This window comes from Zea mays, chromosome 4 (assembly GCF_902167145.1).
Source record: "Zea mays cultivar B73 chromosome 4, Zm-B73-REFERENCE-NAM-5.0, whole genome shotgun sequence".
Lineage (NCBI taxonomy): Eukaryota > Viridiplantae > Streptophyta > Magnoliopsida > Poales > Poaceae > Zea > Zea mays.
The window spans coordinates 2,597,445-2,615,241 of record NC_050099.1 but is presented as its reverse complement, the minus strand read 5'-3'; the positions used below and the strand labels follow the sequence as shown (position 1 = coordinate 2,615,241).

The 17,797-nt window shown below is 43.9% G+C and overlaps 1 pseudogene; it reads left to right on the top strand.

Moving 5' to 3' along the window:
* Window positions 1–14,917: 14,917 nt before the first annotated feature.
* LOC118476847 (disease resistance protein RGA4-like) lies at window positions 14,918–16,873 on the top strand (annotated as a pseudogene).
* The last annotated feature ends 924 nt before the right edge of the window (window positions 16,874–17,797 follow it).

The following is a 17,797-nucleotide window of genomic DNA, read 5'->3' as shown; positions in this document are numbered from 1 at the left end:
TAGTCCATTAGAATCCAATTCATGCCTTTGCTATATCTGTTCTCATATTGATATGCTTCTAGGTTATGCTAATAAATTCAATATGAAGAAGTAAAATTCCTATGATTGATTAATAATGATAAAAGGTTCATATTCCTCTTTACCAATGATGTGCACTAATATTAAGGATTTTACTTCATATCTGTGTGACTTGTGGATGATAAATTGTTTATATCTCTTATCCAAATAAATCATCATTTATCATATACTCCCTTATGCTGCTAATGTCCTTTTCGAGTATTTTTTAATACGTTTGAAAAGAAAAGGAGACAACTACAAAGGGAGGACACTCAAATGAAAAGGAAGACATCGAGAACAACAACACCTACTTAGATAGTAAGATCTTCAAATTAATCAATGGTGTGGTTGTAAGTATTCTAAACCTTTTACATTTTTAAGAATACGAGACATAAGCTGATTATTGCAAATATTACATACCTTCATCAAGATGTTCAATGAATTCCTCTATTTTCTTTAAAGGAAAAGTGCATCTAACCAAGTCATTAAAATTCTTGATGCATGTCTTTAGGAGGAGTCCCATTTCTATATCTTGATTATGTTGAGACTAACATTTTCTCTTGTAAACCCATATAGTCTCATGTATGAGAATAAGTCTCTCATAAAGTATGCTACTAAAATCAATCCAATTTGGTAAAGTAATATCACTTCTATCAAGGATTATAGCTTTCTTTGTTCAAGTAGCATATTTACTGGATTCTCCTATTTTAAGCTTATTTGATAATCTAATGCATATGTTGTTCTTTTGATCGCATCGGTTATTCGTTTGATCATTGAATAACTTCAATTGACACTTATGTTGCTTAGTGCCTCATATACTATCAATCAATCTCTCTTGCGATGCACTAAGTTAAAAGGAGAATTCAGTATAAATTTATGCAATTTGTGATCTACTTGATATATGATAACATGACTTAGAAAAGGATCACTAGTTGTAGAACTCTCTCTTGTGCAAAATATTTCCATATATTGTCTTGAATATAGGTCTTAAGTAACCAAGACCAAGGACAAAGCACAATGAAAAGAGCGTCTCTATGTGAAGGTACAAAAGGGTAAACTACTTCCTCTCATTTACACATGTACCTAAAGCTTCCTCTTATACATTCTTTGCGTATCTTTTATAAAAGGAAGAGAAAGCATGTCTATGCATATCCCTGCTTCATTCCTAGTTTAACCTCTCAAAAATTTCATTCCTGTATTTGATGCTTTTTTGTTAAAACTGGGTGAAGTAATTTTTTGTCAAAGAGCTTAAAGCTTAACCTTGTAACGAGGATAGGCTACCTTTGTTTCAAAGGTGGAGGTTCCTTAAGTCTCTTTGAAACATCAAGGGTAAATGCATCAAATATCTATAACATGCTTTCTTAAGTGCATAGTCTGTCATGCGCATCACACCTATATTATGACACATTGCACTTCACATTCTCTATGATATAGATATGTTCTCATTAACCTAATTATGTGCATTTGGCATTTAAGGCCAAAATAGGTATTCCTCTCAAGGCACAGATTTAGGGGGAGCAATCTATATTATATAAAACTATGATTAAGCTTAATTGACATATCCTTCGATCATGTCTCTTTCATTTTGGTGCAAATGCATATCTCTTATTATTCTTGTACCAAGACTACGACTAATGTGTTTTCAAGTGTATTTCTATACTAAGTCGTAGATTGAAAGGGAAATGGAGTACTCAACAAAGACAAGGCTTCCACTCCACTCTACCGGTATCATGTATTCTTCGACGTTACTCCACAACACTCCTAATTGGTATAATCTTTTCACTCATATCTACTTGTACCATTGGGGGAGAAAGTAAATAGAGCTCTCAAAGTCTTCGTTTTTGGCGATTAATGCCAAAGGGGGAGAAAGTATTAATCCCAAAGCAAAAGGACCGCACCACCACCTAATTTCAAGAATTTTTCAAATTGGTATCTAAATGTGATTGATCTTTTTCAATTGGTATTTTCAAAAATTGGTAAAACCCTCTTGAACTCTAAGAGGAGAATTTCATTCAGGGGGAGTTTTGTTTAGTCAAAGGAAAAGCATTTGAAACGGGGGGGAGAAATTTCAAATCTTGAAAATGCTTCTTATTCATAAACCTTTGACAATTTGCAAAAAGATTTTGAAAAGAATTTCCAATAGGATTTGCAAAAACAAAACAAGTGGTGCAAACGTGGTCCAAAATGTTAAACAAAAGAAAGCAATCCATTCAAATCTAGTAAGATTATAAATTGGTTTAATTCTAAGTAACCTATGCACTTACATTATGCAAACTAGTTCATTTCTTCACTTATATATTTGCTTTGGTTTGTGTTGGCATCAATCACCAAAAAGTGGGAGATTGAAAGGGAAATAGGGTCAAACATTTTCCCATAATTAATTTTGGTGATTAAATGCCCAACACAAATATTGGACTAACTAGTTTGCTCTAGAATATATGTTCTACAGGTGCATAAAAGTTCAAGACAAACCAATAAACATTCAAGATATGGTTCAAATACAAAGGAGCAAAAGAAACTTGAGTGTGCCGAGGAACGGCGCACTGGACTATCTGGTGCACCGCCGGACAGTGTCTGGTGTGCCAGGACCGAACAGATCAAACCAACCACTCTCGGGTTTTTTCAAGGGTGCTCCACTATAATTCACCAGACTGTCTGGTGAGTCAGCGGGCAACGGCTACCTCCGCACAACGGTCGACTACAAAAGGGTCTGACAGCGTGAACAGTGCGCGCAAAGTCAGAGCGTAGAGTCAGAGGCACACCGGATAGTGAATAGTACCTGTCTGGTGTGGCACCGGACTGTCCGGTGCCACATGAGGACAAAGCCTCCAACGGTCGACCAGCTCCTAATCCTAACGGTCGGCTGACGTGGCAGCACACCGAACAGTGTCCGGTGGCGCACCGGACTGTCCGGTGCGCCCATCGCCAGCAGCCTTCCCCAATGGCTACAATTTGGTTGGTGGCTATAAATACCACTCCAACCAGCCATTTCAAGGTGAGGGAGCCCAAGCAACATTCCAAGTCATATAGTTGACATATCCAAGCCCTCCAACCACCTCCATTCATTGATCCATCTTATACACAAGATTTAGACCACCACAATCAACACAAGTGCCACAAAAGAGAGATCTAGCAAAAGAGAGCTACTCGTGTGAGTTTAGCGATAGTGCCTTGTGAGAATCATTGAGAGAAAGTGTGTACTACATCTTGTGATCATTTGAGCGTGGAGTTTTGACTCCCATTCATTGTAAAGCTAGCAAGAGCCCCTTATCTTTGTGGTTGGCCTTGCAGAGACTTCGGTCTTTTGTTGACAAAGAAGAAGAAGCACTCGCCGGTCTTGTTGATCGGTGGAGAGAGGGAAAGGGTTGAAAAAGACCCATCCTTAGTGGACTCCTCAACGGGGATTAGGTTCTTGGTGAACCGAACCTCGGTAAAACAAATCATCTGTGTCACTTGTGTTTATTGCTTGTGATTTGTTTGCCTTCTCCCTCTCTAAGTTCTCTTGCTCTATTCTTTATTGATATTGCTTTGTGTTGCTTCAAGTTAAAATCCCATTTAAAGAAGCAACGTCGTGCAAGGAAGAACTTGTGTTATTTCTCCTTTCAACTAAGCCCTCTTGCAATATTCTCTTTTAATATTCTTAGTAGTATTACTTTTGATTAATTCTGCATTCTGTGAAGGCAATACTCTTTGCAAGCCAAGGACTTAGTTTTATACTCTGATAATTGCGAATCTTGTTCTAACCACTAATCAAGGGATCAAGTCCGGGTTTAAATTTATAATTTTTAGGTTTCGCCTATTCACCCCCCTCTAGGCGACTTTCACCCTCGCCCATGTCGAACTTCTTCAGGACATCCTTTGTATACTTGCCTTGATGTACAAAGGTCCCATCTTGAGTCTGCTTGATTTGCAACCCAAGAAAGAAAATCAGCTCGCCCATCATGCTCATCTCAAATTCCCTGCTCATAATATCTGAAAATCTAGACACAAGAGCATTAGAAGAACAACCAAAGATGATATCATCCACGTAAATCTGGACTAAAAGGGTGTCATTATTATGCTTGAGGAGAAAAAGAGTTTTGTCCACAGAGCCCATTTTAAAATCCTTAGAAAGCAGAAAAGATTTCAAACGCTCATACCATGCTCTAGGGGCTTGTTTCAAACCATACAAAGCTTTTTGGAGTTTAAAAACGTGGTTTGGAAACTTGGAACTCTCAAAACCAGGGGGTTGCCTAACATATACCTCTTCCTCTATATACCCATTCAAAAAGGCACTTTTGACATCCATTTGAAAAGGCTTAAAACCCTTTGAAGCAGCAAAGGCTAGAAGGATCCTAATGGCCTCTAAACGGGCAACAGGGGCAAAGGTCTCCTCATAATCAATTCCCTCTTTTTGGCAATATACTTGGGCAACCAACCTCGCCTTGTTTCTCACTACCAAACCATCCTCACTCTGTTTGTTTTTGAAAACCCATTTTGTACCGATGGGATGACAGTTAGAAGGAGGTGGCACCAAAACCCAAACCTGATTTCTTTCAAAATTTTCAAGCTCCTCATGCATAGCATTGACCCAGTTAGGATGATATAAATCATGTCCAACATCTCGGGGCTCAAAAGTAGCAATAAAAGCTGAGTGAGCAAAATGAGAAATGTGTTGTGACCTAGAGCGAGTGACTCGCTCGTGAAGCTCCCCGATCATCTGCTAAGGTGGGTGACATCACTGAATATGGTATGGAGCCTCCCTTGAGGAAGTGGCCTCCCCCTCAACAGCAGCTTCAACTCCTCCAGTCTCTGCAGGAGCTAGCTCGAGCGGACCCCAAGTGGTGAAAGGAGTGGGGTCGGGTCTGTCAGCCGTAGTAGTGGAAGCAGGCTCGACTGGGGCGGCCAGTGGATTTGGCTCGAGAGCAACCCAATCGGTGTCGTCGTGCTCCTCCTCCACAATGATGGTCTGTCCCATCTGATCTGGACCTGCAGGCTCAAAACGGGGGATGGACAAGGTGCAATCTCATCGAATGTAACCTCACAAGTCTCCATAATGCGGTTAGTCTCTAAGTTAAGAACACGAAAAGCATGAGAATGTAATGCATAACCCAGAAAAACCCCATCAGAAGACCGGGACTCAAACTTGTCCAAATACCCTAAAATGACTGACCTTGGGTGGCCGTCCAAATCGCAGCTCATAAGAAGTTTTGTTCAGAAAAGCTTGAAGAAAGATGCGATTGGACACATGGCAAGCAGTGTTGATCACTTTGGCCCAAAAACTCCTAGGAGTCCTATGCTCATCAAGCATCGTCCTGGCCATCTCAACAAGGGTCCGATTGTTACGTTCAACAATACCATTCTTCTGGGGCACATACGGAGAGGAAAACTGATGCTCGAGTTCCAAAGAAGCACGAAAGGTTGTGAATTGAGTATTTTTGAATTATGTGCCATTGTCACTATGTATAGCTCTCATGGCATTTTTAGGAAACTCATTTTGCAACCGAAGAATCAAATCTCGAGCATGAGTAAAAGCCTCATCCTTAGCCATCATAAAGAACACCCATGAGTAGCGAGAGAAGTCATCGACAACCACAAGCACATACCACTTCCCTCCAAAAGAGCAAACCCTGGCTGGACCAACAGTGTCCATATGAAGCAATTCGCTAGGATGCGAGGTCATCACCTTGGTGACCGGGGAATGGGAAGCGATAATCATTTTGCCATGACGACAAGGGTGACAGACAATATCTTTCTCAAATTTTAATTTAGGCAATCCTTGGATGAGGTCAAGTGAGCTCAAACGACACAAAAGATCAAAGCTCAAGTGACCTAGCCTCCTATGCCACTTCCAAAGAGAAGAGGAAGATCCTGCCAACAAACATCGAGAAGGGCGAGAAGAATGTGAAAAATCAGCACTGAAAACTCGACCAAAAGGGGAAATCTGGCAAATAAGATCCCCATGGGCATCCAAAACTCGAGACAAGCCCTTTTTAAAGCGCACTTCATAGTCATCCTCAAGGAGTTGGGAAACTAAAAGCAGATTGAAATGCAGATTCGAGACCAAAGAAACATCCTTGAGAATAAAGCTCTCATTTACCTGAATGGTGCCACGAGAAACAACCTTACCTCTTGACTTATCCCTGAATGTGATGTTTTCCTTTCCAATCACGGGGTCGAGGCTGGAGAACCATTTTGAGCTTCCGGTCATGTGGCGCAAACAGCCAGAATTCATGAGCCACGTGTTCTCCAGGCCTCCGTCCTGCATCAATAGTAAGACACAGGGTGAGCAAATAGCACAACACTGGGGTAAGTAAACTGTGAAGAATACCAGTGTTGTGGCATTTGCCCCTGAAAAGTGTTAGGGAAAACACCAAACATTTCTGGTCCCGAAGGGAAGCGATCACCACAAGAAGGTTGTGGTCCGCTGGGGAAGTATGAACCAAATCCTCTGTCACATGGTCCTTGGCTATATGACACATGACCACCATCCCGTCGGGCATGACCACCATGTGGTCTAGCTGACTGAGGCCTAGTGACAATAGGCAAAACACCTCTAGGCCTCCCAGGACATCTCTGAATAGGCTGAGCATGAACACCATGAGAGGGACGGTTCATGTCCTTCCTACTCGACTCAAAAACCCACCACTCATCTCTCTTCCTCCTAAAGCAAAAAGAAGCTAGATGCCCATCCCTCTCACAATATTCACAATGGTACCTCACCTCTCTCTTGGGTGGATTTTGTTTGTGGGAGGGGGCTTTCTTTTTGGATGGCTGAGGGGCTCTAGGAAGGGGATCGCTAGAGATGTCGGGAAAGGTGTCAAGTGTGTTCCTAAGATGGTTAGGTTTTGGAAGCCACACTTGTTTCTGAGGAGGAGCTCTCATAGGTTCATCAATCACACCATCTCTCACAGGGGTGATAGGCTTAGCAGAGGTGATTTTGATAAGCTTGGGAGTGGGTGAAGGTTTCTCTGAAGGTGTCAAACCACTGCACTCACCAACCTTCCCAAAGCGAGCGACACTCCCATCCTTAGTAGAAAAGCCTAACCCTAGTCCGTTAGTTCCCCTCTTGAACTGACTGACCATCATGCCCAACTGGGGCTCACTGCACGACACCCAACTCAAGATAGATCAAAGGTATGTGTTTTCTTCCTCGATTCTTGTCTTGTTATGTCTGCAGGACTGAAGAGCAGATTGCAAACCCTCACAAAGTGCACACTGTGCAGGTGTAGGGGCACTCACTGAGCTAGCCTTCTCAAGCAAAGCTATCCTAGCATCTCTCTCTGCTAGCTCAGACGGCAAGCCAGGACAAACGGTACACGCACCCAATAGGATAGACCTAGATCTCAACTCATCGCGCTCATCTAGCAAGGTGGAGTACTTGGTCTACAAAGTGGTGATGTTCAACATGTGTAGAGCGCACTCATCACTAGAGATGGCAATGGGTACCCGAAACCCGAAACCCGATGGGTTTTTACCCCATTAGGGTACGGGTTTGGGCCAATTTTCATACCCGTGGGTTTGTTAATGGGCATAAATCTGTACCCAGCGGGTTTATGGGTACGGATTTGTTCCTATAGTACCCAAACCCATGAACCCGTGGGTTTTTTAAACCCGACCAAACCTAGTGCATATTGTCATTTTATTTTATAAACGAACAACAAACTTGTTATTCCTTATTTGCTTCATAATTTTTAACAATTGGTGAATGTATCAGTAATCGGTGAGAGTGTTGCTTGCTTGCTATTATAGTTTTTACTAGCGTTATATATGTGGTGGATGGATAACTTAGTGCAAGGTCACTTAATTATACAACTTATTATTTGTATTTCATTCTCTCTACTAATAATTTTTATACCAAATCATGAACTCGTTGTTCATTACATAGATTTTGGATCATGATATCATTAATCATTATGATACTTATTGATTATGAGAAGATAATTATATTGGAGATGAAACCCGCGGGTAACCCATGGGTACCCGTTAACCCGATGGGTACGGGTTTGGGCAAAATCTCAAACCCGTCACGGGTACGGGTTTTTTAATGGGCATAGATATTTTTCACGGGTACGGGTTTGGGACGGCAAAACCCAGCGGGTTTGTACCCGTTGCCATCTCTACTCATCACATTCAGTCTTGTCGGACACCTCAACTGAAGCTCTAGCAGACTCAAGTTCCCTAAGCGTGCTCTCGTACTTGGATCTAAACTCTCTTCTCTCATGAGCAGCCTGCCTAAGCAACTTATCCTGACTAGCCAAAGCAGCGTTCAACTCTTCTATCTCAGCGGCGAGATCATCGGCGGAAGGTAGTACCTCAGAAGTAGTGTCGTCGCCGATGTCTTTGTCGTCGCTGGTGCCGACCGCGTCCTCACCAAGTGCCATGGTGCAGAAGCCTCCTGCGGTTTCGGCGATGAAGCACAACCCGTTCAGCTTGTCCTCGACCCGCCTCTCAGTCTCCTCGTCGCTCGAGGAAGATACAACATTGTAGGAGTCATGGTCGAGGTCGCTGAGGGAGGTGAGGAAGGCACGCTCCTTGATCTTTGCCTTCTGAAGGTACTTCTTCTTGAGCGCCTCCTTGTCGAATCCTCCCTTAGACTTGTACTTGCCGGAGGAGTACTTGCCCTTGCGCCGACCAGAGTGATGGTCACGCGGGCCAGACTCTGATTTGCCCTTCTTAGGGCAGCTGGCAATGAAGTGGTCGGGATCGCCACAGTTGTAGCATCCGTCCTTGGACCCGCCACGCCGCTGGCTCATACGGTTGTTGTGGAACCGCGTCAACCGGCTGGCCACAAGTGCCAGCTCCTCGTCCCCAAGGCTCTCCACCTGCTCCTCTGTAATAGACAACAAAGAAGATAGAGCAAACATAGCAGGTGAAGATTTAGAAGTAGAACCACCTCTAGAGACCAGGGCCATGGTGGGTGCACTAGGGTTCTCAATCTTGGCCCGAGTCTGGTGGTCAATCTCTGTGGACTTGAGCTTGCTAAAGAGCTCGTCCACGGTGAGTCTCGTAGTTGGGCAACTCGATGATCGCCGAGACCTTCACCTCCCAAACCCTTCGATCTAGAGCATGTAGTAATTTCAGTGCTCTCTCATGATCACTATAGGGTAGCTGTGCCTTGTTGGCACACATCTTGTTCACAATTGACTGGAACCTGGAGAACATAGAATCAATGGTCTCTCCAGCCAGCTGTGTGAAGTTCTCGTACTCTCGCCTGTATGTCTCAAACAGTCTGGTCTTCACATGATCGTTGCCCTCATGGAATCTCTCGAGGGTAGACTAGATCTGATGAGCCGTATTCAGATGTCCAACTCGCTCAAACTCACCAAGCGAGAGACACGAGAATAAAGCGTTCCGAGCTTTGTTGTTCGAATCATGGAACTCCATTTGAATTGGAGTGATCCGGTCACTTGCAGCATCGAAAATTGCATCGAGGCAAATTTCCCAAACCTGATAACTGATGCTCTGAAGATACGCAGACATGCGAATCTTCCAGTACGGGTAATTGGTCCCATCGAAGAACGGAGGTTTGCCAACATCTTGTTCCATGTAGCCTACGTGGATTTCGAACCGATTAGGGAAGGGAAATCCTTAACCGGCTCTGATACCAATTGTAGGACCGGAAAGGCGACCAGAGGGGGGTGAATGGGAGCCAATCGAATTTTTGTCTCCAAACACTGAAAATTATCACTTCACTTCAATAGAGATGAAGCAAGTGGTCAAACCATAAACACATCAGCGAACGAGTGATCTCATGATTACAAAACATTTCTAATACTCATATGAGACCAACAAAACAAACGGATCGCAAATCGGACACCAAAAAGTCCAAAACGGTCCAATACAGTATCGTCAACAAGTGTTGTTTTCAGCAGTACAAAATTCTATTTTTGAATTCAAAACTAAACCAAACAGACTCCGATTGAGATGAAAGTTTACACACATCTGAGCACATACGTTTCCAAGATCTCCCCAAATTTTGAGCTCAATCCGACTTGTGAATCACCCGCAGATTTGTTGGGGTTTTGTTGGGGTTTTCTAGAACGAGTTCAACATAAGTTTTTCTCAAATCGCGACCAAAATATGCAACAACTAGGTGTATGCAATCGTTCGAAGAGTGCAACTCACCACCAATCAATCCCCAAACCAAATTCTCTCAAAGGAATCAAAGGTTTTTCACCAACAACACAAGATCGGGAAAAGGGAAACCAAGACTATAAAACTTCAGAAATTTCAGCAAGGGTACAAACTGAGATTTGAAGCCAAAGAGCCCTGTGGGCCGGACCGGCGACCCTTCCTCTGATTAAACTTGAAAATCAAGAACACAGTCGAAGTACCAAATCACTGTGGAACCCTCGGCTCAACTGGTGTCTACCTAGAGAGAAAACTAGGAGCTCTAGAATGGGTGCTCAAAACAAATGGCAGCCAAAAGATGTTGAACTGTAATACTCAAAATTTTATACAAGGAATATATATAGTGAATTCCTTATCTTATGTGCCTCATTTGCAAAAGAGCATACATAAAATTTAGAGATGAATTAGAACAAATGATAAAAAAATACATGCATCATGTTGGAGTTATATGTTTGTGCAAAAAATAATAATAAGAATAACAATAATAAAATAATAATTTTAAAGGTTGGATTAAACTCTAAATTAAAATTAGGGTTTTTGAAAATAAGAAGAAGAGAAATGATATAAAAATATAAATAATATAGTTATATCTCTAGAATTGGTGTTTTTCATCTCACAATATGATTTGAGAATAAATTTGCACAAGGTTTTATGTTAAATTCGAATTCAAACTAAACTTAGAAATGAAGAAAATAAAAAGAAAATAGAAATAAAAGATAAAAAGAAAAAGAATAAAAACTTCATGGGCTGACTACCTCCATTCTGGCCCATGGCGCATTTCCCCTCCCGCGCGGCCCAAACTGCGGTCGCGGGCGCCGACACCTGGGACCCGCTCTGTCAGCCCCCCTTCTACTCTCCCCTCTCATGCACGCATGACCAGAAAAGTAGTCACGCTGTCATGCGGGCCCGCCCATGACAGCCGCTCACCGCTACTCCCCCGCGACTCGGTCGCCGATCCACGGGCCCCACTTGTCGGCAGCTTCTTCTCCCACCTCAGCGCTGGATTCGGTCCGTGCGCAACTGACGCCGAGCTGCGCGGACAATGCGATCCCCGACGACCTCCTCCACATCGCCTTGGCTGTTATAAAGGAGCCCTGTGCGCGACCCTCTCTTTCCTCTACCCGGCCACTCGCCCCACCGTTGACACACAGCTGTGCCCCTAGCACCGCTGGACACGCTTTCGCGCCGCCGTGTCCCGCTTACACCACCACGCACCGGAACGCTGTTCAAGAACCCGTGTGCGAGTCTTGCGGGACTCGCTTAACCTCCGGGGATCCATACATCCTCTCGGGTTGGGGAATTTTGCTCCGGAGTCGCCGGAATTTCTCGACGGGGCGCTTGTTGTACCGCAAATTCAACCTCACCGTGGACTGCGCGTCGTCACTGTTCCAAACGCTGGTATGTGGTCTCGACCGAGATCCCCTCTTGATCCGCATCGTGTAGCACTCGCAGTAGAAGGGAATAGGGCTCTCTGGGCGAAGAACGCGCGGTCTTCGGTGGGTGCTCCGCCGTGAGGTTGTGCGTCGCCGTGCGCGGGCAGTGGAGTTGGGGAAGATGGTGGCCGAGATTATGCGAATCGTTGGATAGGAGAGGTGCGGCCCAGATTAGAAATGGAATACCGGTTCGGGTAGCATTGATCCTGGGCGTTGGTGTTAAATCGGGCGATCTGTATTGATTCGGCCAACATTAGATCTGGGCCGACGATCCTCGATCGGACGGTACCTGTTCCTTTCCAGTTCATGGAACTGCGGATTTAATCTGGGCCACAGAACCGTAATCGTGCGGCCAGGATTAGAGCGTACCCCTTCGCGGGTACGTTTTATAAAATAGACCTTATGATTTGAGAGAATACAACCCGCCGTCTAGAGAGGTGTTCAATGAGTCTAGGGAATCTTCTGCGCTAACCCCTGGTCTTTTTGAAAATTGACGCCCAGTCCAGAGGATAATAAAAACCAAGAAATGAATATAGAAATTGGTTTTTAGTACAGAATAAATTATAGAAACTTGGAAAATTCATATTTAATTCGTTTTAATTCCAAATTGATTCATTCCAATTTCTAAAATTTTATAAAATTATGTTTATCAGCTAGAGTCTCTGTTTTGACATGAAAACAGTAAGAAAATTAAATTCTCATTTAATCCTATTTCAAGCACATAAAACCTTTGGAAATTCATATCTTAAAATCTATAACTCCAAAATTAATAATTTATGTTCCTAGGTTCTTATTTTAATGTGTAGATTTTTATTGTATATTTTATTTACCTGTTTGGTGTGATGTTAATTTTTGTTGTACTATGTATATATTGTGTTGATGCGAGTAGACGAACAAGCTACTGTGGATTCTAAGGTTCAGCAAGTAGAAGTAGCTGAGCAGGAGCTCATTGAAAGCAAGTTGTGCCCTTGATGACTTACTTTTTCCCAGCCATGTTCTTATTAATTATAATGATCTGCATAGGTTAATTTTGATGGGACCCAATAGGTTACCCTAGATTTGACTATCTTTATACCTTGTTTCACCACTGATTTTACTACTAAACTTTTGGGTAGTACATGCTATTGCTTTATGTGGTTTTGGGTATAGAGACATTTATTACTCTTAATTACACTTTTATTATTTGTTTATTATTACTGTTCATGTTAAGATCATTATGTTAATGGGAACATGGAGCGACCACCCGGAAAAACAGTGCTACCACAAGGGTTTAATGGGACACCCTTGGCTGATTAACTAGGAAAGCTAGTGGATGACTTCCTTACCCGAAAGGGGCAAGGGCAGTAGGGGAGTGGTCAGTGTAGGGAGGTCCTTTGGTTGATTTTGCTACGATGGCGGTCAGGCGAGGGATTCCTGCACTGGAGCTTCCTATAAACTGTAGCGAGATTTCTGAAGCTAGTGGAACTTTGTAAAGGCCTCGTAGTGTTACCCTGCCTCGCCTCCTCAGTAGAGGTGTATGGGATTGGCCATCTCTTGGCAGATGGGTAACATGAATTGTGGGTAAAGATGTGCAACCTCTGCAGAGTGTAAAAATGGTATACTAGCCGTGCTCACGGTCATGAGCAGCTCGGACCCTCACATGATTAATTTATGGAACTTAAATTTAATTTGACATTTGCATCGCATTTGGGATTATTTTATTACTACTTTTCTTTATTATTATTAAGGTTTGGTATTTACTTACACTTAGTAATTGCTAATAAAATTTGGACCAACTTATAAAAGCAATGCTCAGCTTCAGCCTTTATTTCATTGATCACCTTTACACTTCATAAACTCCCCCCTTTGGTGAGTTCATGCCACATTATTCCCCACGACTTGTTGAGCTATGAACGTATGTGAGCTCACTCTTGCTATCTCACACCCCCCACAGGAGAAGAACAGGTGGTCGAAGAGGAGCCGCCTAACAAGGAGGCATTCGACTTGATCTAGGTGGCGTCTCCCAGTCAGCTTTGTGGCGCCAGGGAATAATAACAGTTCACTTTATTATATCATTTATTTTTGTAAGACTTGCGCTATGTAATAAGTATATTTATGATATTTATGACATTTATCTCTATGCACTCTGTTGTTATGTGTGTTGTTCTTCCTTGGCGCACATATGAGATGCACCCGGATTTGTCCCTTAAATCCGGGTGTGACATGAACCAACCAGCCCTCCCCTCTATTTATAGAGGGTTATTCTCACTTCCTAAACTACCCATATTTACATAGAGCCTATCCACTCCACCGGGGGCGAAATGGACCAACTCCTAGGTTTTCGATCCAACGACCACGTCCTTCACACGGAGTGCTTCGCCTTGACGCACCCTCCGCGATCACGCCGCGTGCCGCCATCGGTTCTATCCGGAACCGCCACCACCGAGTTTTGAGACCCAAACTCACCAAAACCAGGCATCTGTAGCGCTGGGTGGTTTTGAGGCCCAAACCACCAAACCTGCCGTGAGCAGCGCACCTCGTGCACGTCCTCTACGATCAGACGCGTGTCCCGCCAGTCCTCGACCACGCCGGCAACACGGTCCACTCCACCACGTCCTCACATAAGTGCGTGTCCCAGGTGTGTCAGCCACTGCGGTTGGTCACCTGGCTGCTCTGATCCGTCAGTCAAGACCCAGCACTCGCCCTTCACCGCTCCCGGTCTATCAGCACGAGCCCGCATGACCTTCACCTCAGCCATCGACCACCGTTCCTGTGCTCCACACCTGCACACCACAAGTCGACCAACATGGTTGCACAAACATAATCTCACACTCTGGTCAGTCCACTGACTACCCCAGAGTGCTACCCGTTGATAATCAGTCATCATCAATCCGAACCACAAGGGACAAATCAACCTTGTGTTCGCACATGTCTAGAGGGGATCCCTGATCAGGCGATGGCAGGCGGAAGGCCTAGAGTTCGGAAGTGACTGAGATGAGATGAGATGCATTATATTCTAGCACCATGACAGCTCCTCTATGTATATTATTTGGGAAGTGACTTTTTTCTGTCTTCTTGGTTCTTGCTGAGATACTATAATTTTATGACTACTTGTCAATCCTCGAGTCACTCGTACTCTGATGGGCTGCGACCTAACCATCACCCGTGTTAAGCCCATCGTACCCAGCCCGGCCCAGAGAACCCACACAGACACAGCTCGATGATTATATTCTAGCACCATGAATGTCCTCCTGAGATCTCAAAGTCCTACACTGCTTTAGCTTCCAACATACGTGCGAATCGAATGGATCGAACTCGAGCCAAGCAACAGAGAGGGGGGGGGGGGGGGGGGGTGTTGGAGAGATGACAGGTGTGGAGCCAGCAATTATCGGTGCAATCGCTAAGTTGGCGGCCCCTGTCCTGCCTATAGCCATTAAAGGGATACAAGGTGCACTGAAGAAACGGCAAGTCCGTGACAGTGATGTTGAAACCCTGAAATCCCAGCTTAGCTACATCCAGGGCATCATCCGTGATACTCGGAAGACTATCAGGAGTTCCCAAGACCCGTCCGACAGGCTTCAATCCTGTGCTGGATACCTCAGATGCTTGGCGTACGACATCGAAGACCTAATAGAAGGCCGCCGTGCCGGAACCATGACAGGTGCGAAGCTTAATGGCAAGATTACTATCATCCAGGATTTAATCAGATGTGTAGAGTCCTATCCGGAGTTTATGGCGGTTCCGACGAATGAGGCTCCTAGTCAAGGCGCTGCTTCTTCCTCCACTACTTCAAGCGCCCAGCTGGTCGTGCCTAATTCCAATCCGCAGACGGCCGGAAGGGGCTTTCCGCTGGCTGATCTTGTGGGCAAGGAGGACCTCGATGAGCTTCTGGACCTCCTCGTCCGGAGACCCGACAATGAGCTGGACATGGTCCTCAATAAGGTGATGGTGATCTCCGTTGTCGGCTTCTGTGGCATAGGGGAGACCAAGCTTTGCCACACAGTGTACACGGACGTACAGGAGAGCAGAAAGTTCTCCCTGCATGCGTATGTCATTGTCAGCGCTGCTGGGAAGGACTGCAGCATCGTTCTGGAAGAGATAATCGAGCAATTTAGACTGCAAGAGGATCCACAAGATAGCAGTGGTGGATTTTTTCACAGGTGATCCGTCATATTTTCAGCCGCATGCATATTTGTTCTAAAATCTACCTTCTGAATTTGTATTTTGAAACCGCGTTTATTAGATTCGCCCGAACGTTTCCTGGGGCTCGTGGACTCGTCGTACTGACCAAGTTCATGGGTTACCTGAGTATCTCCAAAGGAAAAGGTGATTTCTTTTCCACTTTTCTGTGTGCAATTTGCTGATTAATTAATTATTCCCTCTATATATATATATTGACCTTTTTTTTCTCCTTCGTTTCCTGTTTATATATATATATATATATATATATATATATATATATATATATAGGTATTTTGTGGTGGTGGATGGCGTGGAGTCTGAAGAACTGGTGGATGGCATAGCATCTGCCTTCCCGGATAATAGTATGGGCAGTAGAATTATCATGGGTATGAGGACCGCAGTGGGCAGGGATGCAGATAGATGTGTGGGTCATCGTCACAAGATGTGGCCACTTGAAGACAAGCAGTCGGTGGTCCGCTTCCTAAATGAAGCGGAGCGACGACGACGATGTGAACAAGATTTATCGGATTTTGCAGCGGATTCCAAATTTTATTGAAAAGCATGTGAGTGCGAGAGGTTATAAGCATTGTCTTGGTCTGACTTTTCAACCGGGTGTAGCCTATGTAGACAAGCAATCAGAAGCTAAAAACACCGGTTTCGATCGTCCACTACACTGCTCAAGTTCATCCAAAAGTGCAAATGGAAGCAGTCTTGATACAGTGATGTGGTGAAAAATACAAATACATCTCGATCTTTCTGATTATCACTTATCTTGATTTTGAATCTTTAGCACGATATGAATAAATCAAGACAAGTGAATGACTCAAGGCATGAGACATAGCCACCTAGCATACGAGTAATAGCAAAAAGGATTTCAACACATCCTACACATGCTAGGTGCCAATCTTAATGGTGAACAATTTTAGATTAAGCAAGTAATAGTCAAGTTCACAATTATGAAAACAACTTAGCTCAACAATATTGTATCAATATGAGCAAAAAGAGCCTAAGCATGCTATAGCATTATCATGTACACAAAGAACATACTACTAGAAGCAGAATCACATTCATGCAGATATAATACAAAAGAAAATGAAAGCAAAAAATAAGAAGAAAAGACCAAAAGGGAGCCCTCTAATCAAAAAGGGAAACAAACACCCAATTCCCCTCACAAATGAACAAAAGTTTTTTGATCAAGGGGTTTGGTCAAAATGTCAGCAAGCTGGCGAGTGGTATCAATATAGCGCAATTCGATGTCGCCTTTCTCATAATGATCACGAAGAAAGTGAAAGTGAACATCAATGTGCTTGGTCCTCGAATGTAGCACAGGATTCTTGGCAACATTTATGGCACTCGTGCTATCACAAAGCAGAGGCACATGATGAAAAGTCAAAACCTCGTAAGGTAGCCATCATCCAAAGTAACTACGAACAACAGCTAGCGGCAGCAACATACTCGGCCTCTGTGGTAGACAGGGCAACACTAGACTGTTTTCGAGAAGACCATGAAACCAACGAAGTACCAAAAAACTGACAAGTCACAGAAGTAGACTTGCGCTCTAAAAGACAATCCGCAAAATCAGCATCAGAATAACCGCACAAGGACAGAACGGACGATGAGGAGTACCACAAACCAAACTCAGGAGTGAAACGTAGGTACCTCATAATCCGTTTCACAGCCTTCCTGTGAGATGTGCGTGGGGAAGCCTGGAAACGAGCGCACAAACACACTGCGAAGTGTATGCCCGGCCTCGTCGTAGTCAAATACAAGAGAGAGCCAATCATGCTTCTGTACTCCTTCTGGTCCATGGGTTCGCCATCCTCATCAGTGTCAAGTGTCGTCGAGGTGGACATGGGCGTCGAAAGAGGCTTGCCCTCTGAAAGGGAAATAGGGTCAAACCTTTTCCCATAATTAATTTTGGTGATTGAATGCCCAACACAAATATTGGACTAACTAGTTTGCTCTAGAATATATGTTCTACAGGTGCATAAAGGTTAAACACAAACCAATAAACATTCAAGATAGGGTTCAAA